Here is a 16,500-nt window from a genome sequence, read left to right as displayed (position 1 = left end):
TTTCCTCCAATAATTTGCAATCAGTTCTTATTCTTCCTTCTGAGAAAACTCAGCTTCATTGTTAAAATCAATCATTGGTATTAATGCAGCGCTTACTGTGTGCAGAGCACTGTATTTAGGGATGGGGAGAGTTCAATACAATACAGTTAAACTTCAAATCAATTTGCCAGCATCCCAGACTTTAAGTAGAAACCTAGAAGGGCAAGTGTGGGTCGGCTTAGATGTCGAACAGATTGTCGAACAAGACAGGTGCAACAGTGGATATCTTGGTTCTTGGGGCAGGCTTTTAGGCACAGCCTGAGAAGCCAAATCATTTCCCTTGTAAATGCGTACGAAGAACTAGAAATGCCTTGTGAAGGTTCAGGTCATAAATGGATAACTCAAATGAGAAAAAAAATCTTCTCCAAGACACATCTGTCCTTGAGCACAAGCAAAGTAAGCGACCTACCATCTGGGGACAAACCATTGAAAGCTCCTGGAGGTGAGGGACTGTGTCTAACAACTCGATTGTCTGACCCTCTCCCAAACAGTACAGTGCTCTGAAGGGTGAGCGTTCAGTAAATGCCAGTGACCGAGGCAATGACTTGCTGGGAAACCATTTGTGTTCAACTTGACAACTATTTCTCTAATAAGGCTTTTATTCTCTATCTCTAACCACTAGGATGTTATCGGAAGATGGTTGGGAAACTCCAGTTAGTTTAACGTGCCTCTGCTGTGTCTGCAAGAACTCGATCTGTAGGCAAAGCCCATAAGAGGTTACTCAGAAATGTCTTCACATGTACAAGACAGTATTCTACTAGTGACACTAACCAGCTGTTCTCCACCTTCCTAGGAAGGAGAACAAAACAACCCAGGCTTTATGCCAGAGCAATTGAGGCTAGAGAAGGGGACAATGTTTTGACCCTAATGGTTTCCAAACCCCGGATCAGGAGTCATCCTCTAGATTTTTGGTTTCCTCCTTCCCATGGGCCTACCGTTACAAAAGGCCTCTCAGACCCCAGGCTATGGTTTCCCTGACGTATGTGTCAGATGACGCTCTTCCCCACTCTGACCCTAATCTGTTGGCTTACTAGCTACCCAGGCTTTGACCAAAGACTTGGCCTGGTGCTAATTCCGGAAACAGTCGGATAACCATGTTGATCTCCAAACAAACGCCCCGAAGCATGCCAAAATGCCCAAACCTTTGACGCCTGTTGACCTAATTTTTCTCAGCTTGGCAGAAAACTAAAAGGGAGGATCTAGATTTCCTTAGTCCCAGCTACTACTAAAGAGCTGAGCTACAGCTACTGTATCCTTGTGCAGGACCCTGGAATTGTTTGCACGGATCAGGGCTTTCCAGGAGGCCATAAGGATGGCTTGTTTGATTTGGCAGGGCTTTTGTTTATGCAGTGTTAAACAGAAAGCCTTCTCTGAGTTCGAAAGAAAAGTTGCTTTTTCAGGCGAGACAATTTAAATGGTGCTTTTATGAGTAATCTGCCTGCCTCTTCTGACCCTTGAGCCCTGGAAAGGTTTGAAAAAGAAAATACATACTTAGGGGATAAGGGGCTTATATGTGAAAATTTATATGTTGAAAAGCAGATGTAAGATGTTTAGTGTTTCAATTAATGTTTTATATTTATGACGAAAATGCTTCAGCCATGAAGGGTTCTAGAATGCATCACGAAAAAACAAGCAGAATGAAGGAGGGGCTGAAGTCCCTGGCTGTGTGGGATGACCTTAACATGCTGAACATCAAAATAAAATCCCTCTACATTGTGGATTTCAATATCGGCGTGCCCTGGATCCCAAACACCAAACCACTCATGGAATCCGGAGACACTCTGTGCATTAATTGCTGACCTCGCCCAAGAATCCTAAACCTTGCCCCCCAGTGTAATGTCCAATCACTACAGGAACGCTGACTCAAAGTAGTGGTGTGTGTGGGCCTCTACCACGCCCGACGCCGTTACTCAAACCTCCTTTAAACCGTGCATAATGCCACCCCACTGGGCACACATTCTGCCACCGCTGAAGAAAGTCACTGCGAATGTGGCTAGATGGAGCGCGCTTTCCCCCAGACCCTCTGCCAGTCCCTATAGCAGGTGCCCCAGATCCCACTTGTAGTTCCACCTCCCCACCCATCCTAGGGACAAACCAGGGCAGAATGAGGACACCTGCTGTTGCAGTGGGGGTGGATTCATTCATTCAGTCAATCGTATTTATTGAGCGCTTATTGTGGGCAGAGCGCTGTACTAAGTGATTGGAAAGTACAATTCAGCAACAAAGAGATGCCAGCGCTACCATGCTGCCCCTCTGTTCCTCCCTCCCCTCCCCGCCCTGGCTAGGGCTGGGAGGTGGAGAGGCTGGGCGAGAGACAGAACAGCTGGCTGGCCACATCAGCTGTCGCTGGGAAAAGAGTTGTTTTATTTTTAAAAAGTACTGGAACGCGAGGGTGGAGAAATGGGGGTTAGAGGGCCAAGTTTGGGATATGGGAGGCAGAAAGGCTCCTAAGAGGAGTGGAATAAATGAGGGAAGAGAGTCAGCAAAGAGGAATTTACAATGAAAACTGGGCCTACTTACCCATAGGGTCCGGTCATCATGTCTGAGCTGCTTCTGAAACTACTCACAAATTGCAAACAAGTCTAAAGAAAACTGTATCCTACAATACAGCCATTCACTATGAACCCACATTTTGAGAAACATATCGCAGCTGTATCATGGCATTGGACTGAATCTTGCTAAGTAATGAAGGGGAAATAAACACTTCACATCTAAGTTAGAATGGAACCAAAACACAATCAAACTTCTCAGCACCACATTTCTGTGCCACCAAGGCCTGAAATCCTGGGTCAGCCGAGAGAAGGACAGAAGCGGTAACCCTGTTCTATTCCAACTGCCTGGCCTCTTAAGCAATACGTAGTGTATTTAGACGAGCGAGGAAAAAAATTCCAACAACCATTTCAAATAAATCGGTGCACATACATTCTGGTTCAAATCCCCTGGTTACTGAGACCTGTTTGTCCTTGAGTACCCATTACGGCCCATTTCTCTTTAAAACATAAAGGAACAAATGCTGGTCTGAAGAGAAATAGGAGGAAGCACAAGATCATTGTAAGAAATTGGAAACATTTCACTAGCCTCACAAACACAGAATTAAGTTGGAAGTCTTCGTTTTCTCCCCCGCCAACCCACAGTCAATCGACTGTATTTATTCAGCCCTCTACTCTGCCCAGAACACAGTATCAAACACTTGGGAGAGTGCAATAGTTAGCAGATACAATCCCTGCTCTTAAAGAGTTTGCAATCTAGTTGGGGGATATACCCAGTGTTCCTTCTTCCGCCTATCTGTAAATTATTTTAGTGACCATGTAGATGAGTGAGTGCTTAAATAAAAGGCTGCATAAGACAATAATAATAATAATAATGTTGGTATTTGTTAAGCGCTTACTATGTGCAGAGCACTGTTCTAAGCGCTGGGGTAGACATAGGGGAATCAGGTTGTCCCACGTGGGGCTCACAGTCTTAATCCCCATTTTACAGATGAGGGAACTGAGGCACAGAGAAGTTAAGTGACTTGCCCACAGTCACACAGCCGACAAGTGGCAGAGCTGGGATTCGAACTCATGAGCCCTCATGAGCCCTGACTCCAAAGCCCGTGCTCTTTCCACTGAGCCACGCTGCGTTCAGAAATGCCAGTGACGATGAGTAAACAAATGTTCCATTGGTACTGAGGTGGTAGTAGAAGCAGATTAGATCCTCTGCATTTTCCTTGTTCTGTAAAGGGAGACAGACTTAATCTCGATCTCACTTCCATTATTTTGTGAGAGTTTTCCCCGACCGATGTTCAGTGCGGTGGTTATCGTGGGATTTGCCTGCAAACTGTCCATTGCATCAGTATGCCTGGGAAAATGTTTTGAAGATTAGACACTCCTCAGAGTTGCCTCTCTTGCTTAAAGCTTCGAAAGGCTAAAGCAGCCCCGAAAACAAATTTAATACCTTTTCTAGATTTGCTCCAGCTGTACCAATCTCTTTTATTACAGACAGCGTTGCCTGACAGCCACATTCTCTCTCTCAGACTGGCCCTGGCCTACTACGCTGCATGTGACAACCAACAAAACAAGTACTTGCCCAATGCAATACACTCATAGCTTTCCCACTAATACCAAAGATATAGCAGAAAGAGCAACCAGTTGCTTTCAGGTCTGCTGTGGCTAGCTGGTTCTTTTTCACGATCCTCGGTCAGAGAGAATATTTTATTCTTCCTCTTTCTCTTCCCACAGTGCCTAATGATGGTGCTCAGCACACCGATGGTAATCGATCAATATTTTTAACTGACTGACCAGGTCATGGGAGCATAAACACCCTCAGGCATCAAAATAAAACTTGACTCATACTAAAATGGGGGGCAGGGCTGAGACACTTTCAAATTCCTGGCAATGCCAATAAAACTGAGCACCGCACAGGGGACGAGGGGGGGATTTCAAACCATGGCGGTATTGAGACTGGTTCGCTTGCAATGCTGTGTGGAGGAGGGAAACCCCACAGGTCTTTACACCGGGACAGAGGCCACATCCTGCCAATTGAAAGAGCAGGGAGAAAGCAGGAGTGTGGGACGGCTTCCCCCCATCCAGAATGGCCTCCCTTACCCCGTCAGGAGCCAAGCTGGCTAGCTGGTAGAGCAGACAGTGGCGTCGGTGGCCTATTGGCTTCCTGATCCACCTGCAGCCCAGCCCTGCATGGTGGCCTCGGGAGGGGGCTGGGAACACCTCCTGGCCAAATCCGCTCCCTGGCACCCGTACCACTGAGGGGCAATCCGGTCAGCCTCCATGCCACCATGGAGTCCCCTACCCAAATGGCTCAGCACTGTAAAATAAAACTAAAAAATCTTAAAAAAAAAATCCTCCATTTTGAAACTATTTAAACTGGGACAGGCAATCCGGCATTTATCATTTTACCAGTACCCCGTTCTGCCTTACTTCCAATCCAAGCATGCTAAACATGCAAATCTGCATGGCTGTATTAAGAATTCATTGGAACTATGTTGAGTTGTGAAGAAATGAAACAAGTCTCTTCCCTGAGGCTTGTTTTGAAATTTTGGAGCAACACACATGAAGTTTCACAAGAGCGCCAAACGGTAAAGAAACTAAGGCGTGGAAACTTCTGTGACAAACCAGAACAGAACAATTTCACTGAACCCCATATAAACTGAAACCACAAAGCACTGTATTTACCAAATCCTCAAACCTCCCAGGGATAAACAGTTTAACCCGTGAATGAGTAACAGAAATGATCTGAAAATTTTCAGAGAAAAAATGCCAATAAAGGAAATATTTTAACACCCTCTTTGAGGTCAGGCAGCCCATACAGTTTTCTTCTCCGCGAGTTCATTTTCACTCAACACTGCAAGATCTCAATTATCATCTGGATATTCTGTTCTGAATATTAGTGTCTAAGAGAGGGTTGAGGGGGGTTACACATTTACATAATGCTCAAACAGAAGTGATACAGCAGAAAAAGAATCAATTTCCCCTAGTGTGGAAAGTCGTAAGGGAGGTTGTGGGATGACAAAGGTTTTAATGATGCGTAAGGCTGCTAGAAAGAGTAGGTATGTCTCTCACACAAGCCCAGAAATGCCTACTAATATCCTAGCAACCGACATGTAGACCGTTGAGAGACTTCATATCTGAAATTTGAATCGAAACAGTTTCCCATTCCCCATTTAAAGGGAGCTCATCATTATGATCAGTTTCATTTTTTAAATTTAACCCAATTCATCTAAATCTTTTCCATGCAATTATCAGAGTCATTGGTATTTTCAAGCTTAAAGATGCTAAAGAGGAACCCAGCTGTTAGTTTACTAAGTATGCAGGAACCAGAATCACCCACTGGGGCTACACTAAAAAAACTACCCCCTTCTCACAATGACTTGCTTTTAAACCTCACTTAGAACAGAAAGCAAGTAATCTTATCTTGAGGCTTTATTTCTTTCACTCTCAAACTGGCTTCTGTTAGTTATAGGCCAACCTACACAAAGAGTTTCAAATGTTATTAGCAGAAGTGTCATTACAAATAATATCTGTTTTGTTCTAAAGAAAGAGGCTTGATTTAGTTTTTAGTGGATCAGAATTTCACTGGAAAACACGTGAGGACATACTTTTCACTGTTTCAAAGAAGTCACTTGTCTTAAACTATAAGATAACCACTCTCAAGCTTCTTCCTTATAGATACAAAATTATTCTAATTTCAGGGGCGAGCAGCAGCATGGTTTAGTGGAAAGAGCACGGGCCTAGGAGTCAGAGGACCTGGGTTCTAATCCCAGCTCTGCCAAATGCTTGCTGTGTGACCTTGGACAAGTCACTTCTCTCTGCCCCAGTTCTCCTGTTCTCCCTCCTACTTAGATGGTGAGCCCCGTGTGGGGCAGGGACTGCGTGCAACCTAATTCACTGACATCTACCCCAGGACTTAGATCAGTATTGGACACATAGTAAGCAATTAACAAATACCATAAAAAACCCCGCAAAAAACAAACAGAAAAGCGGTCCTTTAAAGAAATCTGTTTCTAAAGGTCTATTAGATGGCAAACTTCTCAGGGGCAGGGTCTGTTTCTTAGACTTCCTTGCACAAAGTAAATGCTCAGTAAAGGAGGACAAAGAGGTGGAGGGGAGGACTAGAAAGATTTGAAATCTGATGGGTCGGGGGGATGAGAAAGAAGGCAATTGAGTGTAGAAGTAGAAAGTGAAAGAGTATAAGGAATAAGAGGCCACTACAGGGTACAGAGGGTTACCAAACACATCTTTAAACTGGCTTTTTTTTTCATTTGTTGGGTTTGGGTTTTGTTTTAATTTGGTTTTCTCTGGGGGTCGGGGCAGGGGCTGGGGTGAGGAGAGAAGAGTTAAGAGTGCTACAATGTTAGCCTCAAAGATTTTCATACGGGTCTGTGAGATCTGTAGATCATGTTTGATTCCTTTTCCCACCCCAGCCAGTCATCTAAATTCCATCCTCTCTAGGATGGTCTTGGCTCATCAGAAAATAACTTTCACATATTCTCCTCCTCCTTTGACTTCCTGTGCAAAAGGAAAACCAAAAAGAGCCTAGTTCTACAGTCTTAAATCCCCAGAAACAAATCCTTTAGACTCATTCCCCAATTATCACCCAGGTTTTTTGTACCCATAGTAGCAGCAAAGAGTTTCAAAGTTGTGTTGTTTCTCTGCGATATTAATTATACCCTGACGTACTAAGTTCTGATTTTTATTTATAAATAATTCAATCAATTTCAGATCCATGCTGATTTATTTGGTATCTAATAATAATGTTACTCATTTCAATTGATCCATTGTCGCGCTTTTTTTTTCTCTTAAGGAAAAAAATACTCGCAGAGTCAACCGAAGCTCCTGAAATCTTGAAATAACTGCACTGCTTCCTCACACTTACACTTTCTGCACTTTTATGACTCAGACCCACACAGGAGTTTTAAAATGTCATTTTTAAATAATAGAACTGATTTTTAGAGAGACATAATCAGGACCTCTGACTTTCTGTCATTGGCGGCTGCCACTTAGGACTCTACCTCAAATTGCTTAAGGCTTCGTAGCTAAACAAACCTCATTCAGCCAGTGAAGGTCCTGTTACATTAGAAATCACGAATCCCATTAGCAAGCTTCTCTTGGTATTTGGAAATGTATTAAAACAATAAATACCGATAAAAGAAAATTACTGACTGGGATTTGGTGGTGGAAACAAGCTAAGGAATTTCTGCAAAACTTGCACTGTGAAAAGAAAAATAAAATCCCCTCCAACAATGAGCAACTCATATATACCTAGTAGGTTTTTCTACGGTAAATGTATAGAATAAGCTTCAATGGGATTAAAATGAGGTCAAGAGAAATATCCGTAGTGGGAGAGGTACAAAAGCACTGCTTTATGATACGTAGGAACTACTCAATGTGACTTTAATATCTTCTCCAAATATGCTCCAATAAATATAACTGCTCTGTACCCTCCACTCAGAATACATACCCCTGTGGTTCAGATTCATGTTTGAAAGTCTGAAGCAACTCCCAGCTAAGATTTAATATCAGTGTTAACGTTGGTCTTGAACTCTTACGACAGACTGTTTTACTGGAGAACACAGAAACCAAAAACAAAGGGCGAGGGGGAATAAAAGAGGCCCACATTAGCCTCCATAGATGAGAAACTTAACCATAACCACAGACAAAAAGGAAGTGCAAAAGAACCTGTCAATTATTAGGTCAGGATTGGCAATGATGCCTAATGCATGCTGCTTTTTCAAGTCCTCTGTAAATCACGCCCTGCCCAAATTGACAGGCTGAGCATGCTTTTGGAGGAGAATTTTTGAGGGGGATTTATATTTTTTGCTGAGGGCGAGCCTAACATTATTAACCGAGAAATTATATTTATTGAGTGCTTCCCCTCTCAGGACTGCACCCGGAGAGTTTCCTGTACTCTACCAGTCTTGGCTACGGGAGGGAGAGTCAAGCAGAGGTCTACCCATCCCATTCCTAGCCTGGGCAGTGGCTAGTGAGCAGAAGGCAATCTGCTACAAGTCAAAACTCTCCTGTGCTGGGCGGCAGCAGCACGGGAGAGAGCCGTGGGCGGGGACTCAAGTTTACTGCGTGGAAGGGAGCAAAGGTAAACCACTACCGTATTTTTACCAAGAAAACTCTATGGATACACTCCCAGAACTACTGCAGATGGAGGTGGGGCGTTCTGGGAGAGATGTGGCCACGGAATCGCTATGGCTCGGAGATGACTGGACAGCCTAAGACAACTGAGTGCTTACTGTGTGCAGAGCACTGTACTAGGCACTTGGGAGAGCACAGAGTGGGTAGACACATTCTTTGTCTACCAGAAACTTATAGTTTAGAGAGGGAGACAGACATTAAAATGAATTATGGAGAGGCACGTAAGTGCTGTGGGCCTGAAATGAATAGTTGGGAAGATGAAGTTGATGTTAACCAATTCAACCAATCGTATTTATTGATTACTTACTGTGTGCAGAGTACTCTACTAAGTGCTTGGGAGAGTATAGTAGGAGAAGCAGCGTGGCTTAGTGGAAAGAGCACGGGCTCTCCACAGCTAAACCCTCTTCTCCCCACTTTCCCTCTCCTCCTCCCCCTCTCCCGTCCCCTCCCCTCAGCACTGTATTCATCCGCTCAACTGTATATATCTTCATTACCTTATTTTTGTTAATGAGATGTACATCACCCTGATTCTATTTATTTGCTATTGCTTTAATGAGATGTTCTTCCCCTTGATTCTATTTATTGCCATTGTTCTTGTCTGTCTGTCTCCCCCGATTAGACCGTAAGCCCGTCAAAGGGCAGGGACTGTCTATCTGTTACCGATTTGTACATTCCAAGCGCTTAGTACAGTGCTCTGCACATAGTAAGCGCTCAATAAATACTACTGAATGAATGAATGAGTCTGAGGACGTGGGTTCTAATCCCGGCTCTGCCACTTGTCCTCTGTGTGGCCTTGGGCAAGTCACTTAACTTCTCTACGCCTCAGTTCCCTCATCTGTAAAATGGGGATTAAGACTGTGAGCCCCACGTGGGAGTACCTGATTACCTGGTAACTACTCTGGTGCTTAGAACAGTGCTTGGCACATAGTAAGCACTTAACAAATACTATTATTATTATTATTGTTATCCCCTGCCCAGAATGAGTTTACAATCTCACTCACCAATAATGCTACCTCTAGGCCTACTGAAGGAATCCTGAAGTCAACATAGCTGCCTGCCTCACAGAGAAGATCCCAGTACCAGTCAAGAGGCAACAGGGTGCAGTCACATGGAACATTTCCGACTGCTGTGGACATCATCAGTTTGGACATATTGTCCGACACCAATAAGGACTAAGTCCACTGTTAGTCAACATCTCATATATGGTTTAATGACAATGACTTGTGACAAACCCAGCAATTGCCAATACCTTTTATTCCTTTTGAGTCTGACCAAAGGATGACTGGAGAAGCCCGTGCCACGATCTGCGAATCAAGTTAAGGAACATGTGACCAGTAGTAGACATAGAAGTCACTTAGCCTTTACCTCTATGAAGTTCAGGCACACACACACATATGCGGAGTTGTTTTTTGTTCTGGAAGATACCACCAGTGGTAAAATTCAGTGGTCTTTTGAGGGATCTCTGTCTTGCTGGAACATGCCCCCTGACTTTCACATGGGTACCCTCAGGATGACTTTCTGAAGAGGATTTAGGAAAGGTTGGTGGAGGAGGTAAACTAAATCAACATTTAGGATTCAGCAAACCTTTCAGCTGCACTTCCCACTGATGTGCAGTGGGTGCTTGCAGTGCACTGTATAATCTCACTAGATTAACTATAATCTCAGTTTCCCCATTTATTAAATGAAACCTCCTAACCCCTGGGGATTCATGTACATTAATTAATGGTTGTCAAATGCACTGAGCTTATGAATAGCTACATAACTGTTCAGCTTTAATGCCTGTAACTTATTTATTCACCCTTTTATTGCAGAAGCTAAACATATGAGAAAACAGCTCTTCAAGATAAACACTTAAGAAACTCTTGGTAATGTTTAGCTCATGAAATTTACAAATTAGTGTCAGCAGGCACAAAATATCTAATTAAAAAGGATGATAATAATAATAATAATAATGGTATTTGTTAAGTGATTACTACGTGTCAAGCACTGTTCTAAGCATTGGGGTAGAGACAAGCTAATGAGGTTGGACACAGTCTCTGTCCCACGTGGAGCTCACAGTCTTAATTTCCATTTTACAGGTGAGGTAACTGAGGCACAGAGAAGTGAAGTGAATTGCCCAAGGTCACACAGCAGACAAGCGGCAGAGACAGGATTAGAACCCAGGTCCTTCTGACTCTCAGGCCTGTGCTCTATCCACTAGGCCATGCTGCATTACAGATGGCAGAACTAATAGTCTGACATTTACCCCAGTTTTCAGCACAGTGCTTGGCACGTAGGAAGCACTCAAATACCTTAAAATAGTGAATGTGACAGAGTGGAGTCTTCTGAGCCCTCCGTGCCAGCTGAAGCAGCCCCTGCAGCCAATTAGGAGCTCCAGAATACCTGAAAATGTCCACAGGTTCCTAAAGGCCTCCTTCCAGAGACAGACAAAATTGGGGTCCCTGTCAAGAGAACCTCGCTCCTGCACCCCATGGCCACTACCATCATCCCTTGGCTCTCAAGTAAGCCCCCGCCCAAGAGGATCCCTCAGGGTCCAACCATATATGCTCCCTCCCAAAGGTGACTGCAGGAAGCTCTATCTCCCTCCTGATCCTCCAGATTCCCAGACAAACATGATCCTCCCACACCCAGGAGCTACCTGAGCCCCTATCATGAGCAGACACAAAAGTAAGAGCTCTAAATAAGCTTCTTGATAGATGAGCCAAACCCCCAGGGAGGGGGTCATCTGGAGTGAGTTGGTCCTTGCTTTAGCAATTTTTAAAGGTTCTCCTCCCCACTTCCTCTGGGTGAGGGACGAGCTTGGGTGACCATGAGAGCAAAATAATGACCAATCAAGACTTTGAAACCCAAAATGCTTTCATTAATGAGTCATTAATGCATTAGGTAACAAATGGAACAGATTTTCAATCTAAAACGCCGTTCCCTATCCTCCAGCACTTTCAAAACCTTTCTATTTTCCTGCAAGCATCTTTGTGCGCATGTTCTCCTAGTCCATTGCCCTCTTCCTTTCTCTCAGGAAATCCCAGGTTACCCCTTCCAGACTCTTCCCTCAGGATTTTCAGATGTCAAGGGAAAACTGTTGTTGAACCACATGGTTTTCCCTCTATTTAAGGGTTAGGAGCCTCGCTCCTCCGGGATCCTAACCTCTAGACCTCAAAATAGAGAGCCCTTTTCAAACGTACTGTCCCTCCAGGATTGTTTCTCAACTTTTTACTCAACATGGCTGAGGGACATCTTCCGCCAATTGACTAGCTTCCTCCTCCTCTCCCAGTGCTCCCCTATGATTTGCTGCATTCCAGGTGGAGGCATCAGATAAATACCTGCTACTTAATCATATCAGCCTTCCCTCAGGGAAGGGGGTCACCTGGATTGAGTTTGTCCCCGTTTTAGCAATTTTTAAAATTTCTCCTTCTCACTTCCTCTGTGTTGGGGGCAAGTCTGGATGACCAACAAAGTGAAATAATGATTAATCAATACTTTGAATCTTGAAATGCTACCCAGGGGGAATACAATACTAATTTGTATTCTCCTGTGATCACCGACATGCACATAACAGAGTATTTCTGCAAACATTGAGCCTGCCTGCTATTTTTTCTAATGCCTTAGGATCAGTATAAGGGCCTACAGTCCAAACCACTTATTTTCCTGAGTCTTGAATTCTTGACCCCAAAGAGCTTACAGTCTATTTATACTTTCCTTTGTACTCGTAAAAGATGTCATTGGCAGTGCAGTTCACTTGTCGTTGTGCGGGTAACTGAAAAGGCCCACAAGAGAGCAAATGTCCTGGCCTCACTAAGTTGTACCTTAGTGTTCCCAGCATCAGGCACTGTTTTCACCTTTTCTTCCTCATCTAACAATCCTCTAGAATTTTTGGCTCTAAAACAGCTCATCCTTTCTTAATTGATGTTTTACTGGATCCTTAAAACACTTCCTCCGCCCTCCTTACTTTCAGCTTCCAGATTTCAGCCTACTATGTAGCAGCTATTTAGGTACTCTACTGTCATTCATTCTTCACACATCAGTGCAGTCCTGTTGGAGTGAGCTTAATGTCAGTGCTAGGATGCTGATTTTGTTTCGGGAATTCTTTCTTATCCTATCCTAATGGAAGTGTTCAAGGCACCAGATTAAAAAATGATTCATTTCACATCTCCCCATTGGTTGTCCATCCATCTCCATATCAAACAGAAACTTCTTACCATCAGCTTTATAGCACGCAATCAGCTCTCCCCTTCCTACCTTACCACACTGACGTACTACAACCCAACTCACACACTTCCCTCCTTTAACACCAACCTTTCGACTATCTCAATCTCATTTATCCCACCATTAACCTTTTGCCCACATCCTTCCTCTTACCTAGAACTGTTCTCCCTTCACATGTGACAGATCACCAGTCTCCCCATCTTCAAAGCCCTACTAAAATCATATTCCCTCCAAGAAACCTTGAATGAGTTGTCTACACCGACTGTCTCAATTTTCTCTCCTCCAATTCTCTCCTTGACCCCTTCCAACCTGCCTTCCATCCCCTTCATTCCACAGAATCCACCCTCTTAAAGGTCACCAATGATCTCCTTCTTGCCAAATCCAACAGCCTTTACTCCATCCTAATCCTCCTTGAACCTCTCAGCTGCCTTCGACACTGTGGACCACCCCCTTTTCCTGGAAACATTATCCTACCTCATTTTTGCTGACATTGTCCTCTCCTGGTTCTCCTCCCATCTCTCTGGCCGCTCATTCTCAGTCTCTTTCGAAGGCTCCTTCTCTGCCTCATACCTCCTAACTGTGGGAGTCTCTCAAGGTTCAGTTCTGGGTCCCCGTCTAGCCTCCATCTACACCCACTCCCTTGGAGAACTCATCTGCTCCCATGGCTTCAACTATCACCTCTATGCAGATGATTCCCAAATCTTCATCTCCAGACCTGATCTCTCTCCCTCTCTATGGTCTCACACTTCTTCCTGCTTTCAAGACATCTCTACTTGCTTGGATGTCCTGCCGGCACTACAAATTTAACAATCTAAAACAGAATTCCTTATCTTCCCACCCAAACCCTGTCCTCCCCTTAACTTTCCCATCCCTGTAGCTGGCACCACCATCCTTCCTGTCTCACAATCCCATAATCTTGGTGTTCTCCTGGACTCCTCTCCTTCATTCAACCCACATATTCAATCGATCACTAAATCCTGTCGGTTCATCCTTCACAACATTGCTAAACACCATCCTTTCCTCTCCATCCAATCTGCTACCGTGTTAATCTAAGCACTTATCCTATCCCACCTTAATTACTGAATCAGCCTCCTTGTTGATCTCCCCGCCTCCTGTCTCTTTCCACTCTAGTCCATACTTCACTATGCTGCCCAGATCATTTTTCTACAAAAACATTCAGGCCATGTCTCCCCACTAATGAAGAACATCCAACGGTTGCCCATCCACCTCCACATCAAAAGAAACCTCTTACCATCGGCTTTAAAGCACTCGGACACCTTGCCCCATTATTATTCTTATGAGTATTAATAATCATATTTATTGAGTACTTACTCTGTCAAAGCACTGTACTAAGCACTTGGGAAAGTCCAATACAACATGAGACACATTCCCTGCCCACAGCGAGTTCATAATCTAGACAGGGAGACAGACATTAATATAAATAAATAAATACATAAATAAATTACAGTTATATACAGACATATGTGCCATGGGGAAGCGAGAGAGGATGAATGAATGAAGGATCAGGTATGAATGGCACAGAAGGGAGTGAGAGAAGATGAGAGGAGGGCTCGCTACTGCAACGCAGCCGGCACATTTTGCTCTTCTAATGCCAACCTTCTCACTGTACCTCGATCTCATCTTTCTCGCCACCAACCTCTCTCCCACGCCCTGGCTCTGGCCTGGAAAGCCCTACCTCTTCAAATGCAACAGACATTTACTCAACCCACCTTCAAAACCTTAGTGAAGGTACATCTCCTCCAAGAGGGCTTCCCTGACTAAGCCCTCCTTTCCTCTTTTCCCACTTCCTTCTTGCATCGCCCTTTATTCATCCCCTCTCCTCACCCCAAAGCACTTGTGAACATATATGTAATTTTATTTGTTTATATTACTGTCTGTCTCCCCCTCTAGACTGTAAGCCTGTTGTGGGCAGGGAATGTGTCTGCTATATTGTTATATTGTACTCTCCCAAGGTCTTAGTACCGTACTCTGCACACAGAAAATGCTCACTAACTATGACTGACTGAGCAAATGATTTTGTTAGGTCTATGTTAACTTTACACTGGTCTTGGTAAAGTTCCCTGCACATTTCTGGGATCGGACACATTGTAAAAATCACGTCCACAGGATCAAGCTGTCATCTGAAATTTCACTGTGATTCTGAGAGTGCTGGGTCAACAATATTCACTAGAAGCTGATTCAGGAGCACTTCTGGCTAGGTTCTTGTCTTAATTAGATGCCTTGACAATGGGAGCAATCTGGTCTCAATGATGACAGCATTTTTGAAATCTCTTGGCATTTCCTCAGTGTGGCATATGTTGAGGAAGAGCTTGTGTAAGTGTGTAAGCAGGGTGGCCTCTCCATGCTTGGAGATCACAAAGGGTAGAACACTGAATCCAGGCTTTGGCCATCTTTTATGTCTTGGACTGAAGTCATCACATCAACACTGCGGCAAAGACAACGTCTTTGCATGTAGTAGGGTTTTCTATGTTTGAAGGGGCTCATCTTCAGTAGAAATAAGATGGGTGGAGGAGACTACTGAACTGATATAACACTGAACATTGAGAATTAGACAACATCGGCTGGGCCTCGACGCCTTTAAAATGCCAAGAAGAGTGGTTATTATTATGTGGCATTTACATATACCATTAGGGTAATTTTTAAGAGTTATTTTGATTTCTGAAGGGATAAAAGGAAAAAGGAGAAAGACTGGACTAAAAAGATACAATCTTTTTCTTGTTTCAAAAGTCTTTTTCAGATCTGCCCTTTTTGTTTAGGTATCGTCATGGAATAAGATGCAATCATATAGCACAAACAGAGGCAGCATATTTAGCCTTTTGTTAGAACCAAATTATTTTTCAATGTAGCTTTGTGGCTCCTGTTTAAATGGCTGTATATTTTCTCCAAAATAAATTATCCTTTTATCTAACATAATTTAACAGAAAACTACTTGGAAATTGTGTGCATAATGGAGTTGGCGAACCACCCTAAACTCTGAACAAATGAAAGAGATCAAAGTAAATTTATAGTACACCACCAGCTTGTGATCCCATAAAACGTTGGTGTTTTCTTTAATATAGTCAAAACCCCACTTTCAGTTCAAGGGTCCAATAATTTGAAACACTGCCGGCTGAGTTCATAATAGAAATATGCTATGTTGAAATCTCCTACATATGGCTATATTTCTCTAAAACAGACAATGATATAGTGGCCTGAGATAGAGGGCCTGCGTGCTAAGACCTGCTGCCAAACATTAAAATCTAAAGAGTTATTTCCCAATTTCAAAACTCAATGTGCAGGACAAGGTTTTTAACAGAAACTGCACCAACCATTATTAGTTTTAAGAAGAGGAGAGGGTCTAATCCTAAAACGACAATGCAGAAGCAGCACGACCTAGTGGAAAGAGCATGAGCCTGTGAGTCGGAGGACTTGGGTTCTAATTCTGACTCCTCCACTTGACTGCTGTGTGCCCAGGGTCACTTAATTTCCCTGTACCTCAGTTACATCAGCTCTAAAATGGAGATTAAGACTGTGAGCCCCATGTGGGACATGGACTTTGCCCAACCTGATTAGCTTGCACCTACCCCAGAGCTTAATATGTATGAACGAATACCAT

The 16,500-nt window shown here is 43.7% G+C and overlaps 1 protein-coding gene and 1 non-coding gene across 2 annotated transcripts in view; one reads left to right on the top strand and one right to left on the bottom strand.

Moving 5' to 3' along the window:
• Positions 1-16,500, bottom strand: part of WWOX (WW domain containing oxidoreductase) — a 1,106,560-nt gene that overhangs the window by 420,247 nt on the left and 669,813 nt on the right. The gene's annotated exons all lie outside the window — the stretch shown is intronic.
• LOC114807492 lies at positions 8,407-8,544 on the top strand. The gene has a single exon (XR_003755553.1). It is a non-coding gene; the product is annotated as a small nucleolar RNA SNORA7 (small nucleolar RNA).

This window comes from Ornithorhynchus anatinus, chromosome X2 (assembly GCF_004115215.2).
Source record: "Ornithorhynchus anatinus isolate Pmale09 chromosome X2, mOrnAna1.pri.v4, whole genome shotgun sequence".
Classification (NCBI taxonomy): Eukaryota; Metazoa; Chordata; class Mammalia; order Monotremata; family Ornithorhynchidae; genus Ornithorhynchus; species Ornithorhynchus anatinus.
The sequence above is the reverse complement of the archived record's forward strand: the minus strand, read 5'-3'. Positions and strand labels throughout refer to the sequence as shown.